The sequence below is a fragment of the Andrographis paniculata genome, unplaced genomic scaffold (genome assembly GCF_009805555.1).
Source record: "Andrographis paniculata isolate CXL003 unplaced genomic scaffold, ASM980555v1 Contig34END, whole genome shotgun sequence".
NCBI classification, from domain to species: Eukaryota; Viridiplantae; Streptophyta; class Magnoliopsida; order Lamiales; family Acanthaceae; genus Andrographis; species Andrographis paniculata.
Window position 1 is genome coordinate 702,270 of NW_026137567.1, and position 5,305 is coordinate 707,574.

Here is a 5,305-nt window from a genome sequence, read left to right on the forward strand (position 1 = left end):
AAGTTTAGAGCACACGGTGCATCCCAATCGAAACCATGTTTGGGTCCACCAAGATGGAAGCTAGATATTCTTCCAGTTTTTACTGTGATTGGCGAGGCGGTGGATGGAAAGGCTTCAGGAATGGTCCTCTTATCTTTTTGGAACACTTGAACTCGGCCCATGTTGTTGTAGCCTTGCATTTTGGAGGAGTTTGTAGGTCGGCCATTGAGTTTTGGTAGTGCCAAGAACAAATATGGAAGTGTGGAATAGACCCCCATGTATTCAGCGATACAGCGCCCAATGACTGCCTAGGCAAGTTCCTACCAGTCTCGGAAGTCTTCGATGACCTAATGTGTGAGTTTAAACGGAGTGTAGATGGAGAGGTCGGGCAAGACCATCGGGGGTAATGGAGATGAAGTGTGGGGTGGCAACTACACATGGAAAGCTTTGACAGTAGCAAAATTTACAAGCTAGATATCGAGGCTGGTAAGTGGTGAGTGGAGTAAATCCTTTTACATTTCTTCAGTTTCTTACTAGGGAAGGGCTTAAGGGCAGCATCTCAAGAAATTGTGTAAGTTGGATGTGGACGCGAAGAAGGAAGAAGATAAGGGAAGCTATTCGATGGACAAGGCCAGAAAGGCTCGTTGGTGAAAACATCGTACCTTTGGTAAGTGTAATAGGTGATTTTGGTCTGGTCGGTTTGAATAATAGAACGAATAGTGTCTTGGGGGTCAAAAAAGTGGTTTCGGTCGGGACAAAGTTGGAGAAGAGAGAGGCCTAGCATGCGGCCAGGGTCTGGAAAGATAGAGGGTTGACCAAAGAATTGAAAGAGGAAATAAATACATAATAAGAGTTCAAGGAACCAAAATCATCCCGAATAGAAAATATCAAGTCGGGCCTTGCCAAATAAGCCTATACTAGCTTTGGCAAGGCTTTTGAAGAGATTAGCAAGGAAAAGAGTACCTACAAATCAAAATCGGTCTTCAACCAGATGAATGGCAACATCCAGATGGGCATAAGTAATGCATTTTGAAGACGGACAAACAACATACCTGCATAGCCAGGATAGCAGGAAGGCAACGTGTTCAGTCACTAGGGTGTTTCTCTAGCCACAATATGCCTCGATGTATGGACCTTAAGTGGTGATTTTGAGTTTCTGTGTCCCAAGGGCCCATCCAGTGTGGTCAAAAGAAGGTTCATCTCCATCCAAGGTGCCAACCACCGGGTTTTCACCTATGATCTGCAAGTGAGCGATCATTACCACATCTAAGAGAGTGGGGCCGATCGGACTAGCGGAGAGCAAGAAAACACCCACTTCCAAATCTCATAGAGCCACCATCCCAAGTAATATGACATTTTGGATATGGAAGATTTGGTTGAAATAAATGATAGCCTTGTTCGGACCTTGCCGCTGCTATTGTTCACCATATTGATCGGCGATGTATGCATACCAAGTCCTGAAAGTAGGCTTGGGGTCACTGAAGACATGCGGGAGTGAAGTAGGGATTCTTTATGGCGAGACGATCACCGGCCTCAAAGCATGTCATACCGGAGCTGCATCATCTACCGTTGTGATATATGGACAAATAGTTTGAGAAAAAATTCAAGACGGAGTGAGTGATGGTACTAGAGTAGAACCATCAAACGGAAGAGTGGGTACAAACTCTATTAATGATCGGAGAAAGTCGCCAAAAGAGTTTCTGGCATGAAATGAGGTAGACTAGGATTGGGGGATCGTGAAAGAAGAATTTTTGAAATGGTATGACATGAGCAACATCCGTATAGTGATAGGGTTTTATTGGTATGACGTGACAGCTGAAAGGGCATCATTACACCTGTAACCTTAGGACAGGGAACAACGCTATTTCAGTAGTTACGTCTTACAGAAGTAGAAATGTGACTATTTAGAGCGGCGAGAGGCAAGTTGTTGAACCCTGATTTTGCATTTTGGATTTGACCCACTTGGGAATGAAAGGGCCAGTTTCATACTAGGCCGAAGAAGGTTTTTTCGGTGACAAGACCCAAAAGGCCGATTAGAGTCCCACAGCAAAGAATACAATACCAAAGTTGGAATTGAAATCGAACGGCTAAATCTTTTTCTTTCTTTATTTTCTTCTCTTTCTTCTTTTTCCTTCTACTCTGTGTCTGCTTCGAAGGTGAGTATTTTTTTTCTTTCATTTACTATATATATATATAGTTATATTATTATTATTATCCTCATCCGTCCACCATCATCATTATCATCTTTACTATTATTCTATTATTAAATTGTGGAATTATTTTATATTTATTTTTATCGATATTTATCTTTTAATAGTTTTTTCAATCATAATCAATATATAAAATATAAATATAATTTATACACTCCGGAATTGGAGCATTACACCTCGACCAACTTCTGAGGGGACCTGGTATGATTTTGAGGATAGTTGTATTCTTCATTTTTCTACGACGGAGACATCGAGGTATGTGATGGCTAATCCCGCTTGGAAGTATGTTTTAGTTAGGAGGTTACCAATAGGTTATTCGTTATGGGATGATTTAGTATATGCATTTTCTAGATTTTGATTATTGGGACAGTATGAGCTTTAACGTTTATGTCATAGACATATTATTATTAGACTATCTGATAGTCGAGATATATTACATTGTTGCTCCGTGGCCTTTGGATGGTGCGGGAGGCACCAATGCGTGTCCTTAAGTGGACGCCAAAGTTTAAGGCCCCGGAGGATCCTTCTATTGTCCCGATGTGGGTGACTTTCCCACAGTTACCACTGCATATGTATCACCGGGACATGCTTTATATGACTGCATCGTGGCTTGGGAAGCCTTTGACTGTGGATACACCGACAACTAGACGAGATAGGTGTCCCATGCCAGAGTTTGTGTTGACGTTGATTTGTTGCAACCATTGGTTAACAGATTTATGATCAATTTCGGGGAGTCTAGGGTGTGACAAAAAGTGATATATGAGAGGTTTCCTTATTATTGTGCTTCTTGTCATACTTTGGGACATATTTCAATTGATTTCCGTCAGTTGGGACCTTCTCGGGTTGCGATAGAGGCTAGGAAAGGTCCCCGACCGGCGGAGACTGTTGTTTATTGAGGAGTGGGTTGTGCTTCCTATTGAGGAGTGTGTTGCAGAGGATACTACTGAGCCTGTGCGGACGGGTCGTAGGAGGCGTAGATGTAAGAGGCGTAGAAATGGACAGGGTTAGACTGGAGTGGAGAGAGTTCTTCCATCTGGTATTCGGGTTACTATTCTGGATGTTAGGGTTGTGTCTGCTATTCTTGAGAGGGTTATTTCATCCGGTACTCGGGTTACTGTTCCGAGTGCTAGGTTGGATTTAGATTTTGAGTGAGTGTCCTCGCCTGGCATTCGGGCTCCAGATGCTAGTTTGGTTGAGTCATATATTGTTGAGAGGATTCTTTTTTCTGGCATTTGGGTTACTACTCTGGGTGCTAGATTGGTTGAGTCTGATATTATTGATCTCCCTACTGTTCCTACTGTTGTTTTCCTGGATCAGTCAGTTGGTGAGACAGAGTTAGAGGAGGAGGTTCGGGTTCGGGATCACCGATGTTAGTGAGCCCTGTGGTAGTGGAGGAGTTGCCTTTCTCTCAGGATAGGGGAAGGCAGTGATGATTGATAATGCTCCGGAGTCTTCATGTAGATTAGCTTCTTGTCGTGAGGAGCGTTCTTCGTCTTTTGATATGGAGTCGGATAATTCGCTCTTATCAAGGATGGTACTCCGCCGTCCTGGTTTGATATACTAGCTCTTTCTCCCCATGGAGATAGGAGTTTTTATTTGGGAGTCCTGTCTCGGGAGAGCTCTGTGACTTTATCAGGAGTAGATGATCTTCGCCATAGCTGTAGGGCTTCATTAGAACCACCCCCCGCACTTGTCCCCTTAGTGATGGATACTTTGGATGAGGTAGATCCTGAGGGGATGATTTGTCCCCCTAAGCTTGAGGTTCCCTCAGGAGTCAGTGTGCAAAGCAAGCCGCCGCTTCCGGAGGTGAGCCAGCGCATCACTCGTAGTATTGCTCGTCTCCAGGCGAGTTTCTCCATCACCCCGCGTTCTTAGATGACTAATTTTTTGATCTTGGTGTGAAACATTAGGGGTGTTTGGAACCCCCGGGCCCAGCGGGAGATTCATTATTTGTGTCGAGTGCATTGGGTGCAGATACTGATATTGTTGGAACCTATGGTCGAGGCAATGCCGGAGTATTTTTGTCATCGCTTGGGATTTGGGGAGATGATAAGGAATGAGGCGAACACAATTTGGTTGTTTGTCAATAGCTCATTTCAAATTCAGATGCTTGCGAGTGTTGATCAGTGGATTCATGTGCAGATATCGTCGTCGCAGATTCGTCAGCCTTTTTTGTTGTCGGGGGTTTATGGGAGATGTAGTATCGTTAGGCATCGGGATATATAGAGGTTCTTGGAGAAGAATACAGTCTCAGCTACTGGGATTCCTTGGATAGTTGGTGGCAATTTTAATGCCATCGAAGATATATCAGAGAGGTAGGGCCCAGGGTAGCCACGGCTACGATCGATTCAGGATTTTTCGGGAGCTCTCCTTGATGCTGGTTTGGTAGATTCCAGCTTTGACGGCCCTCAGTATACTTGGACGAACCAACGGGTGTGGGAGCGTTTGGATCGGATACTTTATAGTCGTTCGTGGGAGGAGTTTGCGGAGTCCACATGGGTTCAGCACCCCCGCAGATGTGCTCGGATCATGCACCTCTACCGGTTTGGGTTTCACATGAGCGCCATCGGGTTTCTTCAACATTTAGATTTGAGAGCATGTGGATTCATCATCACTCTTTCATGGATAGCGTTCGGGAGAGTTAGCAGATTCCAACGGGAGTGTCGGGGTTTCTTAACTTACGCTTGAATCCATGGAGGCTTAAGCAATCATTGAGGTGGTGGAATCGGCATGTTTTTGGAAATGTATTTCATATTTTGGCGGAGGCCTAGAGGGAGGGTGCGGAGTATGAGGTTAAGTATGATCGGGATCCTTCGGAGGCTACTTTGTTACACCAACAACATAGTGCGGCATCTTTGACACATGCCATTGCGTTGAAGGAGGTGTTTTGGGGGTAGAAGGCCGTATGTAGATAGGCGGTCGATAGGGAGAGGAACTCCCGGATGTTCATTCGATGGTCCGGGAGCGCCGCCGACGGGCATCTATTTTTTACATGCGAGATAGTGATAGGGAGTTTACAGAGCACTCAGGCATCAACGCATCGGCAAGTACCTTACTTTGCCTCGATGTTTGGGGAGACGGATGATACCGATACCTCGGGTATGGATGACTTGGCG